This window comes from Pithys albifrons, chromosome 5 (assembly GCF_047495875.1).
Source record: "Pithys albifrons albifrons isolate INPA30051 chromosome 5, PitAlb_v1, whole genome shotgun sequence".
Lineage (NCBI taxonomy): Eukaryota > Metazoa > Chordata > Aves > Passeriformes > Thamnophilidae > Pithys > Pithys albifrons.
The window spans coordinates 8,272,690-8,291,947 of NC_092462.1; the positions used below are offsets into that span (position 1 = coordinate 8,272,690).

The following is a 19,258-nucleotide window of genomic DNA, read 5'->3' on the forward strand; positions in this document are numbered from 1 at the left end:
TAACAATACAACTAAAAACCCTAGAAAGACTTTGCCTGACTTTCACTGCATTTTAAGTGAATGTGTGTTTATTTTCTGGCATGGAAGCTACAGCAAAGCTAACTTGTCTGTGAAGCTCGTAACTGAAGCAGCCATAAACAGAGTCAAACCATACAGGTCTTTGTTAGAGCAAGAGATCCTGGTCATCAGTGAGCACAAAAAAAAAAAAAGAGAGAGAGAGAGACTAAAGGCCTATAGGGTCATTTGCCTTGTCAGACAACATTGAGGAAAGTAAAAAAAAAAAAAAACAGGTTGCTACTTTGAGTGTTTAAAAGCTGATCTAACAAAAAAGGATTTCTAAAAAATATATTCTTATCATTTCCCCCCTTCCAAAAACAATAATCCTCAAAAACTCCTAAGTGTAATAAGTGCTACAACCTTTGTAACACGTTTCCTGAGACCTGACCTGGGATCCATTAGCAGCACTGCAAAGGCCACCTATTCTTTCTTCATGGTCACATCAAATACCAGTCACAGAAATAGATCTTTTAACACCTTAGGCTTCAGCTAACCATACAATCCTCTCCCTTGCCAAATACTGGCAGCCAGCTCCTGTCACTGCACCTTTTCCTGACACACAAAGTATTTGGCCAGGGTGTGATAAGGTATGAGAGGGTGCAAGCACTCTCCCAGGTACAGGCTGTCAGACACCAGCTCTGCTTCCCCACCTCCCACCAGGCTCCTGAGGAGTGACCTAAATTTGGCTGAGAAGTTGGGCAACTGCCCCAGTGATAACTAATGGCTATGGCAGAGGTGACACTGCTGGAATCCTCAGTGTCACTGACACAAAATATGACTGTGTCATGATAGCACCAACGGTTGTGATACTTGCAAAGACAGCAAGTGCAAAGGATTGAGGTATCTGCAGTACATATGGGACTTTGTCTTCACTTCACAAGTCTCTTGCTTCAAAGAATTTGATCTTACTGGGAAATGCTGCAAAGTGATGTGTGAGCTCTGCCGGAGGATTTGTTTGTGGAGGCTACATGAAGCATCAATGGGATGAAGATCTTTTCATCTTCTGTACTGCCAGATCCTACACCTCTCACAGGCTCATTTGCTCACTCTTTGCTTGGGATCCTTTTACCTCAGAAAAAAAACCAAGCCAAACCAAGACATGCAATTTGTGGGGAAAAATATGAAGAGCTGATGTTGGCCACTGAAGGAAGGAATATAGACTTCTCCCTGCGTATTCCTCTCCCACACCTTTTCTGGTGTGGAAAGGCCTGTTGTGCTTCCCAGGCCTCCTGGAAAAAGAGACAGAAAAGCAGGAAGCAGCAGAATGAAACTGGTCACCCCAGGCTGTGTTGTTAAGACTGTGCAGAGTCTCGTGATTTGTGCTGAATAAAGTAACCCAAAAATACAATTGCAGATATTCTGGTACAGAAATATTCCCTTCATGCTTTTGTTTGCCATATGCACTCAAACCTAGACTAAGGTGACTTGAGATCAAAAAGGTATAGACTGTGCCAGTTTCAGTCAGATAGAGCAGCTCATGCCATCAAGATGTCAAAAAATAGTGTACTAGTTGAGAATAGCAAAGTTAACAAAAATCAAGTCATTACTATCACACAACTATATTAAGCTGTGAAAACACATTTTTTAGAGTTCTTTTACAGATTATTTTCAATGTTAAGTATAATCACAAGTAGCTGCAAACCATTTTTAAAAATAAAATAATTGCACAGTATAGTTCTGCCACCTCTCCCTACCCAATGTGCAACTGAACTTAACTCCAAGCATTGTTTGAAGTCTTATTTAATAAATAAAAATTAAGAAAAAGAACTAACTAAAAGCTTCCACTCCATGAAGCTGAAATGGCTGAATTTACAGAAAACAGAAAGAAAACACTTTCCTACAGACCAATGTACTACACTGCATAATCTAGAATATCCTACCCAAAACATAAGAAAAAAAAAGTTTTAGCTCTGTTGAAAAAAGAATTGGCCTATATCTTTAAGCCTTTGGTTTCATCAGGCACCAATACGTGTGGAAGACACAAAAACATAAAAAACCCTACTGGGGTTCATCTAGCCAAGTATTCTGACTCTCCCTCAAGAGCTGTACTGGGGTTGTTGCACAATCCTCCTTCCTAATCCCTTCAGTATTCCTTTATGGACATCCAATCCATGGGTTTGTCTAACTTTTTTTTGGTCTGTTGATACCATTTTCTTCCACAGTCTCCAGTGGAAGCTCATATCAGAAGTTAGCCATACAATGTGCCAAGTAACAAAACTAGCAGATGACTGACTAAAAACCAAAGAAATTATGTAGACCCTAGTTCTATTAACACAAGGTTTGATGAATAATGGGTTGCACTTTATCTTCTTCATAGTTTTGTAAAAATCAATTCCACCCCTCTCAGCCTTCTCTTCATAGCTGAAATTTCCAAACATTTCAGTCTCTCCTTGTGATGTTGCAGCCCCTCTCTCTTAACTATTTTAGTTTCCTTTCTCTGTAACTCTTAACTCCAGTCTCTCTCTTCACAGATGGGGAGACAATTGCCACATACAGTATTTAAGATGAGGACAAACACAGATTTTTGTAAAGCAATGTCTTTTTCTTTGTACTATTCCTGATATTACCAAATATTTTGCTGTTTGGAGGGCCTGCCTTGTAACTATAACACACACATCTTGTCTTTATTTTCTAAATATTTTAATCCCATAAATCACTCCATTGTACTGCAGCTTTGGTTGTTCTTATTCAAGGGCACAGACAGGCATGACCACATGGTTTTGATTTAAGGCTGATGCAGAAGGCACCATAGTAAGGGTGCAGACACAGGACTCTGACGTGACCCAACACTGCTGCAGACAAAACCACAAATTTTGAACCGTTTTTTTCAATGATTATGAGGACTTTAAACACACCTTAAAACAGTTTTACACCCTACATCAAGACTTAATACCTACATCATGGCCCAGAGGTTCTTTGAGTCTGTCCCACAGGCTGCAAACCCCCTTGTCCCTTATGGGACCAAACTGAATTGGACATTGGCTGAACACTAACTCAGAATTCCCCAGAAGAAAGCACTAGTTCTCTCCACAACAGGTCTAAAGCACAGAAGAAAAAGCTAAAACAAAGAGCTCTATGACTGTGTTTTCCTTTAACTATATCTCAACCTTGCCCACTATGGAGTGGGCAATTCCCCTCATCCCAGTTAACGCTCATCTGCAACAGGGGATCATATCAAAAGGCCTGTATTCTTCACTATGATTAAAAGGCAGATAAGGAGCAGAAGCTCAAGGGAGTCACTGCCTGAGAGGATACCTCTATTTCATAGTAACACAAAGGAAAGCCATAAAAGACAGAAAGAAAAAAATCAGGCCCATTAGGGTCTAGATATACCTTTAACAAAACTTTGAAATCCAAGGCTTGTCAGACTAGTCAGCTTTCATTTTTATGGACATCTTAGTCATGTCTTTTTATGAATCCCTAATCTTTTGTTTTCCCTGTAAGAAGTCATTCCCAATACTTGTTCCTGTTCAGTTTGTACTCCCATGACATACTCCCTGTCAGAGTTTGTCTCAGTACTCATCACCTCAGCTGGGATGTAGATTTTTTGGCACGGCATGTGTGACATACACAAGAGTCATTAATTCTTGATACATCTGCAAAGCATTTGATCTTAGGCTTAGTCTTTTAAGAAAACTTTTAAAGAAGGAAACGAAAAGGCAGGTTGCACCATTAGTTTTTTTGTCTGCCAGAAACAAAGGAACTAACTGGCAAAACTCTGTACCACCTCTGCACGACTGTGCAAGTGAGGGGAAGAGCAGAGAAACTCTTCCCAAATCTAATTCCAAGGGCTACAAAAGTTGCAATTATTATGGCTGGAGAATATCAGGGCAATTTCATACTCAATAGTTTCCAAAGCAGTCACTGACCTTTCTTTAGTCAGGCAACACTGAGACACTTGCATACTATTCCTCTGAGAAAGCAGTGACATGCCATGGATACTTCCTTTAGGTTATTAGTGCAATTCCTTTTTCACAGATACTTTCTTTGCTTCACCATAGGGAAGCAAAGCCAGTGTCCAAAGAAGAATAGATGGGGACACATTGATTTCCCTTGCAGCTTGTCCTTGAAGTAAATATTTTGCTGAAGCTCTGTTGAAATCAAACTAAAATGCAACTGTTAACCATTCATAACTGTGAATGCAGGTAAAAATGTCTTCCCATAGGCCAGATCCAATATAATTGCTCATGCCTTCTGAGGATCTGGTGCAATGCTTCCAAAAGCTCCCAGGAAATCTCAAGAATAAACAGCCAGCAAAGCACCACATTTATTCCACCCAACACAGACCACAGATAGATGCTGAACATAACGTGCCACCAAAGGGCAATTAGAATTCCTTTCCCAGTACATCAGATGACCAGTAGTGGGGCAGAATCTATGATGCATTTACCAGAGAAATCCAAGCAGTCAAAGCACAAAACAGATCTTACCAAACAGATATATAGAAAAGGTTCAGAATCTTTCCATTTATAATCCATAACTGAAATAAACCAAAAAGCTTTGATTTAGCAAGTAATGCATATTTTTCTAAAGCCCTATTTTGTTGTTAAATTTTTTTAAGACCATTTCAGTTGCTCACACAATTTTTTTTTCTTGGCCAGCCTTTTTTCACCTGAAGGCATGATTTTTCTCTTTTCCTTTTTATGTAATTACAGTGTCATAAATACCACTATGCCTTTCAGAATTAATTTAACATACAAGAAGCACTGTTTCATACTTCACAGCATTTGTCTCCAAGAACTGCATACACAAGAAATGACCTGCAAGTATAATAAACAGATGGCTTTATTTTTATTTTCTTTAATAATCTGGGCAGACTATTCATATGTCAGAATCACAGTTATGCACAATGAACAATGGTCCAGTGCATCCAGATATGTCTGATAGTCGGGCCAAGACATTCTAGTGCTCTTCAATATTTATTTCAGGCTACGATGGACTGGTTGGTAGAGATTTCTGTCAAACATTTTCAGAGTTGAGACAGTATTAAAATGGTTTGTCTAGTGCGAACAGTGTTTTTGTCCTTTGTAACAGAAGTCTGTTGCCAACCTAAGTAGCCTACGTTTGATTTCAAGCCGATGCCAGATGCAGCCCCAGATCGTGACTGCCCTAATAGACAGGTGGATACCAAGAACAATCCACTCAAAATCTGCTCAGGGATCAAGCAGTTACACAAGTGGAGGGGACACTTGCTCTCTTTCAGCATCAGGGAGGAATTGTCCCCTCCAGCATCCCCAAAGAGAAAAATATGGTAGCACAGTGGGAAAGAACAGGACTGCCATGGAAGTAGGCACTCTTATTATTCCCTGAAGCAGGGTAGCTTTGGGCAGCTTTCTACTATGTAGAGAAATGAAGTCGTTTCCTCCTTAAGGTGAAATTTGCCCCTGAGCTACCCAGGGGCTGATAGAGCACTGCACTGGCCTGAATCCAGACTATAAATAACTTCCCTTAGTCTACACCTTAAAACTTCATTAACTATGACCTTTCAAAATAAATTAAGCTTGACTCACGTTAAAGCAACCACCTTCTGTTGTTCTCATTACATAATCACCTTAAAAAGAAGAAAATAAACCATATTATTTAGAAATTAATAATAATAATGATCATATTTAGAAAGTGATGGCAGCAAAGCACATACAAAATAATGAACTTGCATTTTTTAAATATATGTGAGAGTTTTTTCTCTCTTCTGACCGATTTTTAAACTGTCCTTATTTTCAAATATTACAGGGCTTTTATTCTGTTAATTTTCTAGTCAACTTCTTGGGAAGTAGTAAATAAAAACTGTAGGTTTCTTAGTAGACATCTCTTCCATAAATAAATCTTGCTTCCTGCTATTTCTTGTGTTTGATTAGTTAGAAATAATTGCTCTCAGACTTCCATGGTCCACTATGGCTCTCTGCTCCCAAGACCTCCCCTTGGCCTGACTTAAAAAGGGCAAGAAATTGGCTCTTACACTTGCTGACATGTGGCTGGTGAGATCTGTAGGGAAGACATGCAGTGGTGAAGAGCACACTAATCAAAAGATAAGAGCAAAATACAACTGTCCCTCTTTGCAAGGACAACTGAACAATTCACACTGATTTCCAAACAGACTGGCTTCTTCTGCTTTTATCAAGGACAACAGATTTATTCATAAATATAAATGCAAAGGGCCACGTTCCACAACACAAGTTTAAATCAGGAGAGACTGTTCAAGTCAATGCAGCCAAGCTGGTATATCGACATGAAAACTGACTTGTATATAATCTGTAGGCAACGAACAAGGATTTTTACAACACACACATTTTGTTCTCCAGAAACTGACATGACTTTGCAAGTAATGCAAGCATGAATTGATATTAGATACACATATAGTGCCAAACTACAATCACAGCTTTTGGAACTATTCTAGCAGTATATCTACACAATTCTCCAGAAAGAACTTTACATGACCAACTCTTCTCTTTTTCAACACCCTGTTTCCTGCAAGCACAAAGAAATCTTCAGTTTCCTAGCCTTAGAGACTCCAGTTAATGTTACAGCTACAATTTTTCAGACTTACAAAAAAGTTTCCACAACACATTTAAGATTAAATGACAGCACTGATTTGACACTTTCAGTCACCGAGCCCTGTGGATTTTATTCCATTTCCATTTGATCCCAGTGTCCTGATCTCCAGAGGGATTGCTTCTGTTGTTACAGTTCAACTATTTAGCATTGAACAAAGTCCAAGCAACTCAAAATACCACAGGAATATTAATTTTCAGAGCATAAAACTTTAAATTATTACATGAACTCACTGAAGTACTCCTACAACTGAATAAACCTCTGTTTGAGGAGTCCAGCTGGCCCTGATCTTTTTCTGTAATCTCTGCAGAATCTGAGCCTCAAAGAAAGAAGATGGGGAGAGGAAGAAGGGGACAAGTTGTTTGTTTGCTATACCCATGCTATCAAAAATTATACAATCTGTACTCCCTTTTTTTTTCCTCATAGAAGAAAAACATTCATCTGGGAAGACAGTTCCCACAGAAATCCAGCTCTGTTTGCATGGCCCTTTCTCCCTGAATATTCAGTCAGGAGGGAAAGCAGTGTGGGATCAGCTGGAAATTATCAGAAATTCACTTACCTTTTTTCAGCAATATTTTTCCCTTTTGGGGTTCCCACGACATAACAGATACACAAAACTTCATTTGTGTCATGTCCTCAGCCTACACCACTAGCAGTTTTTAACTATCTTGCTCCATTTTTTTCCTCTGACTTAGAATAAGGACCTTAACTTAGCACAAAGATAGATTTACATGACAGTCAATTGACAGAGCACTTTATGTGTTAGTATATACCAGTAGAAATACTCAAGATGCCTCTCAAACACTGCAAAAGGTAATAAAACCTACATATTTTCTAACAATTCACCATCACTGATGATGATTTCTTTTTGTTTTATGACATATATGTTTTAAATGCAACTACATTTGCAGCTTTTTACTGCGCATTAGTTATATTATAAACCTGTATGAACTTTCTTCCCAGACTGGTGGACTTTAAGCCTATAATCCTGCCAAGAAAAACATTTCACATCCACTGCAGTAAACAAGAGCTCCACAAATGTAGAAGAAAGTCATTTACCAGATGTTACTATTTGTCTTAAAACTCTCTCTTTGACTTTTGCTTATTTTCTCTTGACCTTGTAGGCTTCTCCCATACACACTTGGCTCAGAAAAACAAATGTCAAACCTTTGAAAGCCAGTTGTTATCCAGCTAAAAAGTTCCTTGGGACCCAACGCATATACCTTTCTGGTGTGTGAAAAGAGCTACTCTTACCCTTTGACCACCACAAAAGGATCACTGTGTAACATTCCTGCCTTTTTTGAAGCTATGCCATACACCTTCACACTTGCAGCTTTTGCAAGGTTCTTCAAGGCATTGAAGAAGTAAGACAACTAAAATCCCAGCTAAGAAATGCAGCTAATACACCTCATTCAAAAGTCACAGAAAAAAAAATAGATGATCTGTGTATACTTATGACAATATATAATTATTTAGAAAAGAGTCCTGAACAATAACATCAGTAATTCAATGACTGAAGTGAATGTAGGTGTTTCCACTTCAGACTTTTTGAAAAAAAATCTCCCTTTCCCTCCTAAATAAACAAGAGGCTGCTGGTGGTCATAAAGCTAACAGCATCTGAAAGGCACATGGTCACTCAGTGACACATTTGTTCATGTCCATACAAGCATTCAGCCCAAATTCCTGATGCATTAGCCATATCTGAGGGCCATGTGTGGATCTGCCATGAGATGTGTTTCACTGAACTAAGAACCTTCTTCTCACTCACCACAGGTGGAACCAGCAAGCACTGCCACTGAAGCTATCGAGCTTCTGCAACCACTGAGAAGCTTCCAAATAATTAAAAACTACTGTCCAGAGTAGAGTCTGAAAGCAGCTGTTGTAAACAGAGGAAGGAAATACAAAACAAGCAAGTTATGAAAAGCACTTTCCTCTACACCATCATTTCAGATTTGCCTGGGCTCTGTTCTCACATTTTAGCAGCTCCAGAAGAATTGGGGGACATGCTGCCATCTAAGATGTGTGTGCAGAAGATGGGCTTTAGTCATGTTTTTTTAGCACTTTTTCTTCTGTTATCACAGCACTTTCTTTGCTCCCAAACGCCTGCTAAAAATGTTTAATAGCATGGGGAAAAAAACAGATGGAACAAAGCAGGAAACATCTGCAGCCCCATCTTCTGTGAGCAACAATATTCAGAGGACATGACTGCTGGCAACACTGGGCAAGTGGTCCAGAGTTTTGACTGAGATGGCTGGGAGGAAATGCTACACCAGATTCTCATTGCTGGTAGTTGACATGGCCCTCAGGGGATTTGTCACATGCAAGTTGAGGCATAGTCACATTCTTCTGATTTTGACCAATCCTAGTAAAAAAAATGGAACTAAAAAAAAAGCAAAAAATGATGTAGAGACTGAAGTCAGCTCAGGCAACAAACAGGACACAGCTGTACTAAAGGAATAGCCTAATTCAGCAAAAATGCTCTGACCAGAGCTGTAACCATGGGGCCAGTCACTGAACAGTGAGACATTCACATGTATTGCATCCCAGAGCTGACTGTCACTGGAAGAAAAAACATCCTGGCTGGGACCACTACAGTGAGTCAGCTGGGGTTGGGGATAATCCCAGGGGAAATTGAAGACTGTAGGTACTAGAGGCTGTGTATAACCATTGCACACATGAAGGGTTTTGTCTCACAGTGGAGAACTCAGAATGCTCCTTCGCTATGGCTGAAATTTTGCTTCTGCTCAAGCATTTGTGAATGTTTTTTATCTCAATGCAGCAGGTATGTCTGTGGTGACCCCACAAGTTATGGAAAAGATCAAAGGCATTTGAACCTAGAATGGCCTGGCAGAAAGAACTAAATTTCACATTCCCTAGGAAGGTACTGGAAAGGAAATTAATATTATTAACTCATTTAAGATGAAGAATAGAGACATGGCCACAGTTAAAGCAAATACTTCATCTCAGTACATGAATCAGCACTTAGATCCTTGGATCTGAGTTTTTAATTCACTCAAGCTCTTACACCATTATTAGTTCACTCCAGAGACCTTCCATTAGAGCAGAAAATTATTTTAAAATATTGCAACATTTTAATCACACCAGTCCTGCGCAGCCTGCCCAATAATCTCAATTGTCATTATATCTCTACACTGTAAACTAAAGCCTAAATTTAGGCCTAGCTTAAACCATAACACTGTTAAATACAAATACTTGAACTGGAAGGGAAGAATTTAACATGTATCACAAAAAAAAACCCCAAACAAACAAAACCAAAACACCACAGCTAGAGTTCATATTGAACATATCTTTTAATTAAGTGCACTATTTTCATTATTAATAATTTTAGGAATACACTCATGTGAAAACACATACAATCTAAATAGTCAAACAATAACCAGAAAACCACATAGAAATACCCAAATTTCTAGTTGTTGAGATATAGCTAAAAAAATGAAATCACTATTCATTTTATACATGCACATACATACTTTTGTTCCACTTTAGGTCTTTAAAATTCTGTCTTCTGTGGTGTTACTATTCAGAAACAGACAATATGTGTACATTTTGCAATCCTACAGAGTTGTGAGTAGATCAGAGGCAAAACCTACTAGAGACAAAAAGCTACCATACAACTCCCAGAAACTACAAACAAACAAAACTAAAACAAATTCACTGATAAAACAAAAGAGTCATTAGACAATTTCATGTTCTCTCCCTGCAGTAGCCTGGGAACTGAGTCTAGATGTGTGCACATGAGTAACTTGAATGTCTGTGTCACATGGACAGAACCATTAGCAAAATCCTCCTTGGTTACTTTTCGTCTTGAACTGTCTCTTTGTTCTTGCACAGCATCTGTACAACCAGCTTGCAAATAATAAGCTGCCTGTTGGGGAAAAAACAGTGGCAGGAGACACTTCTATCAGAAAAAGGGGGAAGTCATGTAGAGTGAGCACCAAATAAAGGCTTTAATTAGTATCTTGGAAAACCAATTTAGAAAATTCAATATCCAGGAATTGTTTTAGAGAAATTCTTAAATTGTTTCGAAATACTTTGATGGACATAAGTTCAGAAAAGAGCACAGCTGGAGAGGGGAGAAAAAGGCAACTAAAAGCTAAACTTCCAGAAATGTGACTATATTTTGGGGCAAGATTATGTCGTCTCTGTTCTCTTTCCAAAGCCATAAGAAAGCCAAAGCTTCATTTTTAACTCACCTCTTTCTAAAGGGTAGTTGAGTTAAACATCAAGGTGGAAGAGAAATGCACATCAAATATATGTCAAACCAAAAGGGGCATATAATGATAGCAAAAGAAAAGGCCCTTGCCCTTTAGTTTCACACCACCTATTGCTTATCAAAACAGTGGGTTTGACTGGAAGTTGTCTACGAACACTGTTCCAGTATTTCAGCCCAGTATAGCCAATAACAATCTGTTAAAATACAGTATCAGGAACACCTAATTAGTTTTAGATCGCAGCCATACTTATTAGTACCTCCTTTTCACTAAGCTTTTGTTAATGTTTGGTATACATGGAAATAACCCGTGATGGAAAAAGCCTGAAAATGCAGCTGCTTAACTTATTCTCTAAGTTTTGGTGCTTATCTGAAGATTTTTAAACTACTTGAAGAGGAAAGCCCAGCTGTCTTTGTGTAAGACAGCTAAAAACCTACACAACTACACTTTTATAGAATGCTCTTGTATCAATTCAGCAGTTGGAGTAGCTGCCACTGTTCTTTCTGCATTGCATTTTCATTACCTTTAAGCTCCAAGCCCACATATTTTGCAAAACCTGAGCTTTGCTTAATCGAAGGTGTCCTCTCTCACCATTAGTGTGGGTAACAGAGGCAATTTTAGGGACCTTGTTCTACTCTTGCTCCCATTGGAAAGCTCCATAATTGCAATGGAACACTGATTTGTTCTTGCATAATATTTTGCAGAAATTCAGTTTAAAAAAGCAAGCAAGCAAAAACATCCCAGCAGCTTGTATGCAAAACCAAATGAGTTTTCACAGCAGATAAAGAACAAATAAATATCAGAATCACAAAGTGTGAAGTCCTTGTTGTTTCTGTCTTACAAAGAGATTCACGCGTTTCTCTGTCAAGTTCACTGCTGCTTTTGAGGAGCACAGTTCAGAGTGCTTTGGTCATACAGTGGCAGGCATCGCAATTCACACAGTGGGTTGTGCCAAAAGACAGGAAGGAGAAGGGGAAGATGGGGAAACAGAAGTCTGCTGGTTAAAAGAAAAAACAAACAACAAAACAAAACAAAAAAACCACCAACCAAACACAAGAACAACAAGGGAGAGTTTTGCTTTGAAAGCGTCATGGAAAAACACTGACATCCCAAGCAGTTCAGTTAAGTCATTGGCTCTAAAGGCAGAAATTTATTTTAAAATACACTGCAGGAAACAAGGGAAAACATCCAGAGTGATGCTGTGGCCTGGGGTAAGTGGTAGCAATGAAGCAAATGTTCTGTAGTCCACTCTGAATGAAACATCTTCTGCAGGTGAATATGGGAGACGGTTTCTTACTGTTCCAGCTAACTTCACACTTTGCTCTGACAAAATCATGAGCACAAAGCATGTTTATGACTATGAAGATAGCTGTAAAGTCACATTTCTAATTTTTTAAATGCAATTACTTGTGAGCAGTAAATGGTCCTGGCTTGAACTCCAAGTCCTACTCAAACTTTTGACTGCAAAGTCTTTGCTCTTGTTGAGTTCTGCCTAATGATCAGAGTGAATCAGAGCCTGAACACAGAGCCAAGAGAGCTGGATAATTGTGTATTTGGAGAAAAAGCAGCTTCAGGCTCTTTCAGGAGTAACAAAGCAAGCTCATGTAGCCATTCCTATTTAGAAAAAAGAAGCAATATGGCACACATTTAAATGGATCAAAGTTACTAGAGGTTGCTGTGCAAACAGAACTGCAAACAGAAATCCTAACTAAAGAGGAACACTTCCAGGGACTCAGCACATGCAGCCAGTGTGCTTCAAACAGGACTCAGACAATTCCAAGGCAAAATTAAGGCTTTTCTTTGTTTCTTTAACACTTGGGACAGGCTCCTGTTGGAATAACCTCCTTTTTTAATTCTTTTAATCAAACATAGATGATTTTCTGAAAGATGCACTCTTTCAACGTGGGATTAGTTTTTTATTAACCTGAAGCTCTCAGCAATGTGAAAAGCACCAGAACATAAACAAACTCCTTATAAACACAAGACAGAAGAGGAGCTTAAACCTCCTAGATACTGGGAATTTTTTCCTTCTGAAAAGTATCTGCTATCTTTTAACAGATGTGGCCAGGCCTCAGTATTGGCATCTGGACTAAATTTCTGCACCAGACAAGGAAAATAGTGAACAGAAAATATTTCCCCTTTCAGAAGAACACAACTGAGTACTTTCATAAGGTGTGTGAACACTCATGTAGCAGCATTTGAGAGGGCTCAAGTTTGAAAAATACATTTTCAAGGATGCATCTGAAAATCCTCTGAAAATCTTCTGCATAACCCAGCAGACACAGAACTGACTATAGGCTACTGCTGCACTGTAGCTACATTGCCAAGAGTGGTTCTTGCCAAAAAATTCACCCTTATTTCAAAACTTAAGGGGATTTGAAGTATAGGACTAGATTTAGATGCAAACAACAGCCCAAACTGAGTTGGGAACAATGTGGAACCAAAAAAACTGACCTGTACTTGGAGAACTGTGTCACAAGACAGCCTGTTCTACTCTGCAGGGCATCTCTGGCCAATGCAAAAATGCTTCTGCCATCTCTTCTCTTGCCCTCTGTATTTGCATAAATCCAAAGATAATTTATCTTAGAGCAACAGCCAGTTTATCTCAGTGAGCAGTTTCAAGGTTTCATGTTCATAAATTCATTCTTTATGCAGTTTAAGGCAAGTAGGTATTCAAACTGAATGATAACACAAATACACACACACTAATGCTCAAGCCACGGTTTCTGTCTACCTGCTTTGTACTGTATTACAGGAGAAAGTGCTTTCTGGAGGGAAGGGAGAAAGGAATCTCACTTGTATCAAAACATGCTCATAAATCAGAGGCTCAGATGGCTTTACTATTTCAAAACAGCCAAAGATTAAACAAGTGATAATAATCACTAAGCACAACAGTTTTGGATCTGCTGCAATGTCACTTTAGAAAATTATCTTTTCCAGGCTTAACTGCAGACATACACAGCAAAAGATAGCAGGGCTGAACTTAGCTAATCTTTTGAAAACAGTTGTAAAAATAGGTTTACTCACATTTTAAGGAAGGGGTTGAAAGAAAAACTGAGCAAAGAGACTACATGGGCAGAATGAGAATCAAGCAGAATGGCTGGCAGGTATGGCTTGGTCTAAAGAGCTGCTGTTGGCAAAGTCAGCCAAGAAAGGAGCTGGAGCTTGGCCAGAGCAACATGTCACCAGGATGGCAAGGAAAGGGGACTCTGAAGTGGCAAACCCGAGGCTAAAGTCAGATGAGCTTGCTGGAAGTGGCATGGAGGGCTGCCTCTGTGTGAGCAAGTGGCTTTCAGTGTTCTGGAAGAAATGAAATGTTTTGATCTTTAAGATGAAATCAGACCACATTAGTGAAGGGTCACTGAAGTAACTCATTAGAGCCACTGGCTGAACTTTTCTTGAGCAACAATTAAAGCTCATGTTTTGCAGACTGGTGCTGACTGTTTCAAAGGAACTAAGTGACAAAATAGATTTTAGTAAGGAGGACAATATCTTTTTATAGCTTTTGAAATTCAACTCTCTTACAGACAAAACATTTTGCTTAGCTGGCTATTTTTCAGTAGGAACTTCCAGGGTTTCTCTGCATTTTCTGGCAACTAAAGTTTCTCACAAAACATTCTTCCCATTTTTCTTCTCCAAGAAGCTTTTCTTACGGTGGCAGTGTGGAAAAATAATAGTTAAACATGATTTACTGTAAAGAACTATGAAGCCTCTACCTGCAGATATTCTCTTACTCTAAAGTTAAAAATTAAGTACTTTGATGGCTTACAAATGAATATAGCATGAAACAGTTAAAAAGTTGATTTTCTTACTGGGCATCAGCCAAACATTAAGAAAGAACTAATGGGTTCCCACTAAAGCACAGAGCATCTCCTGAGATTAGAGGTATCCATCATGAGCTCATATGCATTTTATGTTCCAGTTCTCAGAAGAGCATTCTGCTTTCCTTGCTCATTGTCTGCTCATTTGCCACATGAGAACAAAATCTCATTGTCTAATTTGCAAATAATTACAGTCTTGAATTTAAAAGAAACACAGTGCCCCAATAAAAAAAATCTGTATCTAAGTTCTGAAGTAGAGGAAGAAAAAGACAACAGAACAAAGAATTAAAATGAGTACCATGTACTGATATTCATTTTGTAAATCATAGTAATCATATAGTAGGGCCCTCAGTCGCTTAATATTATCACCTGCTTTGCCCAGTGAACAACCTTACTACAGTTTTCTTTCTTCTAAAATGGCTTACAATGACTGATTATAAAAAAATACATAAGACTGACCATGCTTGCAATGAATAATTTGCTTTTTATTTCTTCAAATGGAACACTAATTCATTTGAGCCACCTAATATTGTTTCCTCAGCAGGATATACTTGGGAAGTGACTTTGTTCTACAAGACAGTTAGGAATATGTTCCTTAAGCAATAATTGTTTCCTGGAATGTTTGGGTTGACAGCCAAACTGTAGTGCCTTTGAAGCAATTTTGTATGCTAAATGATGCATCAGTCTTCAGGAGAAAAGAACCCCAAACTCTTCTGATGCTTCCACTAGCTGTCATAAGAGACAGCATATTTCATGTTACAATTTGAAAACAATAAAAAGGTGTGCAAAAACTGTTTTCAGTATCACAAAAATACCTTGTAAAGTTTTTTCCAAACTCTTCTCCTCTCCAGTTTTGTCTGTTCTTGCATAAAATCACAACACTGTCCTTACTGACTGTCAAAGTATTCATATGACCTGTCTTAGCAGACTGCCTGCAGATTAAACAAACTCTAATTATCCCATTAAAAGAAAAATATTACTAATTTCATTGACCAAATGAGGTAAAAATTAGTTGAAGGACAGATTCAAAAAGAAGATGAAAGTATCAGGAGCAGTTTAAGCTGAATTTAGACAGTTGAACTGAGGTCAAACTACAAAAAGCTTTGTCACACATAAGATCTAAGCATTGGTAAGCCAAAAAGCAAACTCGTACAGTACAACTAGACTGCTTAGTTCAACTTATGAGCCCTACTATCATTTTGTTTAAAACTAAAAAGAAAAAGCATAAATCCAGAGTAAAACTTATGATAACGGACACCTACACCTGTAAAAGTGTACGAATGCAAGAACTATAGCACTACCATTAAATCAAATAAGAATCCAAACTGAAAACTGATCTTTTGCATTGTTATTCTCTGCGTGTTGTTCTTTACACATGAATGCCATCAGGAAAGTGGAGGTAAACCAGAACCAAATCCTGGGCTATATGCAGGCAAATTAGAAAAAAATTAGGTCACAGAAATGTAATCGTTTTCTCCAGAAACTCTGGAATAGTAGCCATTAAACATCCAATATCTACCCAGAATGACCAGAGAATATAGTGATATGCTACTCAGAATGCAGGCAAGTCATACTGCAGCTATAATGAGTCTTTTGAAAAAAAAAAGATGTCATTCTTTCTAAGTCACTAATGAATGATTCTTTTCTAAGAATAGGGAGGAATAAGTGGAACAGTCCTCTGTGATACATTTCTGGGTACTTGACACATACCCATAATAGGGTTGAAGCACGTTCTGGGCTTACACAATAAGTTACAGCTCCTCTTCTAACACTTGCCATGCTCCATCTGCTAAATATAGGGTGGGACAAAAGAAAACTTCAAGGAGAAAAGATAGGAGGGTAAAGCTGTAACTGCTCTCTCTCTAAATGTACATTGATATACATATTTTCTGCAGCTAACTGGGCCCAATTCCTACCATCAGCCTTCAGCAAATTAGCTACAGTTGGAAATTATTTTATTCCTTATGCTTTCCTCCATCTGTCTGCTTTTCTGTTCTTGATACCTACTGAAACCTTCTCTCAGACTGCCTCTGTTTGTTCCCCTACCACAAAAGGTAAATTCAGTTTGCTGCTGAGGCACAGGGAGAGGTAAGGGGGCCAGGGTGTGATGAGGGTATAAGACAAATCTCCCAGTGCAAGGCTTTCTGTTCCTGAAAAAGCCATGGATCAGAGAGAACACAGGAGCTGAGATGATTTCTTTCAAGAGAGGCTATCTGCAAACCTGGAACCCACATACTTTGTGTCAGCAGCAATAGTAAGAGGGAGAAGTTAGTTTTTCAGTCTGAAAAGTCTTGTTTCCTTACACATAAGTAAGGGCAACTGTTTGCTAGTACCTATAACTGCTGCCTTAGGCAGCCAGTTCCTATGCCTGTTCTTCGGGATAGCTATGACTGACTGAACCCAGGACACATCCCTTCCAAGGTATCAATAGCTCAACTACCCTAACAGCATCTGCAGTGGAAACAAACAACTTTGAAGTCCTTTGATTATATGAAAAAGTCTTATTCACAGCAGAGAGGGAAACCTGTTCAGCAGCACTCTCCTACATAAAACCACTCTAGGACTACTCTAAGGCCTATGGCTACTTACAAAGAAAATATCAAGTGAAGTGACCACACTCCTCAGTTTTCCAGTTCTTGCAGATCACAGTTCACAACCAGTCCAGAGCCTTTAATTCTTGTGCCTTACATATAACCTTTTTCTAACAAAAAGCTTCTCCTTTCAGGTTACAAAAGCTTTCTCAGCTGATAAAGTAAACAATTTTCTGCAGAGAGAAAGGACTTCACTCAACAAGTCTATGAGGTTTGCAGTTAAGATCTTTTATTATACACAGCACACAGTTTATATAGGGTTAGAACTACATCTTATTGCCTAAATAAGGTCTCACACCACCACACTAGAACCTTTAATTGGATAAAACCCATATCTCACAAGTCCTATGTTTATATTATCTCAACCCTGATGTTTTCAAGTACATGTCCGGAGTTCAGTAAGAAAGTTGAGGCATTCTCTAGACAACCAGCCCTACCCAGGTGCATCAAAAGACCTAATGATGAATCTTCATTTAAAAAAAAAATGGCTAAATTCCATATTTAGCTCTACTTTCTCTTACTTCTTCCATGAAGTGCAGCATCCTCCCGCATGTGGTCAAGAATTTACATGAAAAACCTCTTTATGACCCACATATATCTTGAACACCATTATCCCCAACCAGTCCTCACACCAGGCTTTACAATCTATTTGTGCCATCCTTTTTCTCTTCACAAGCCATGACTGAATGACCCTCTCACAACCTGAAATTCAGAAAACTTCCCATCCAGCCTACACAGGCACCTGCAGATTGTACTGTTAAGGGAAAGTATGTTGAAATAATCTCCAATCCTTCTTCAGTGAAACCCAAACGATAATCCCTGAATTTCAGCAAGACTTTCGATTCTCACCCAGATTTCACAAGACTGGGAAGTGTTCATTCACTCTCAACTTCCCTGTCCCTCTGCTGGTACAAGAGGCTTCCTGGGAGCTGCTAAACTGGATTTAGGAGAGTTATCAACAGCTTCTCTAACTCCTTATTTTTAGAATTGGGGATGGTTAAGCTGGAGGTTTAGGACTCAGGCTAGTATGGTCTGCACGAATTGATTAGATTTTGGCAAAGGGAGGAGTGAGGGAGTTGTGGCACAAGAACAAGACTTCTTACTACATCCTAGTCAGCAGCAGTTGCTGATTGCATGCCTAAAATACAGTGTTGCACACTGGTCTGGGTTTAGGCTGAGTATTGATGTTAAAACATTAGGGACCAGGTGGCAAGATCAAAAAACATGTCGGGGGAGGTGGAGGCATCACCACCACAGGTTTTGCAGCCACGCCACAAGCAGCTGGAAGGGGCTTCAGATTGAGTTAGACTGTCAGGGACCTCATCTCTTGTGCTGTGGGTCAATCCCAGGAAATAATGCCTTGTCCCACATCCCAGCCCATCCATATTTTCACAGTCAGGGATTCTGTCTGTGCCAAGATACACCCAAACTCAGAAGTCCACACAGTTTATCAGCCACAAGGTATCTGAACATAGACTTGCATGACAATTCTTATCTCCCCCTAACCCTTCTTCTCATGTCTCTTGCTGTCTCTGAAGTTGGCAAGATCAAGACCTCATATACTGGCTGCTGTTCTAGAGAGCAAAAGAGCTGCTCCTGACCTTCAAGTGCATATCAAAGGTGCCAGAGGGCACATCATAATTCTTTAATGCCTTCATTCCCAACACCTACAAAGAAGTTCACCATTTTTTTTTTCTTGTCATGGGTAATGCCAAAAAGAGACATCAAGGAAAGAATAATAATCATAAGGAATAGTCACAAACAAGAAGCTATGGAAAGAAAGAATGTTTTCACCTCTGTAGCTAGAACTCCTTGGAGGATAAGATCAGGCTCATTCAGTCATTCGCATGGTCTCACATCACTGATGTTTCAATACAGGATGCCAAAAAAATGAGTGAAAAATTGGGTAACCTTGCTTACAGTACATGTAAACACACATCAATAATCAGATTACAAAAAGAAGTGCTCTGTTATTAGGAGTTGTTCCTTTAACTCATGTTTGTTCTGA

The 19,258-nt window shown here is 39.0% G+C and overlaps 1 protein-coding gene across 1 annotated transcript in view; it reads right to left on the reverse strand.

Moving 5' to 3' along the window:
* TTC29 (tetratricopeptide repeat domain 29) overlaps positions 1-7,536 on the reverse strand; it is a 306,940-nt gene extending 299,404 nt beyond the window's left edge. The window contains exons 1-2 of the mRNA XM_071555080.1: positions 7,166-7,536; positions 5,568-5,608 (exon numbers count right to left, since the gene is read on the reverse strand). The gene's annotated coding sequence lies outside the window, so the exon portion shown is untranslated. The remainder of the gene's footprint in view (positions 1-5,567; positions 5,609-7,165) is intronic.
* Between the last annotated feature and the right edge of the window lie 11,722 nt (positions 7,537-19,258).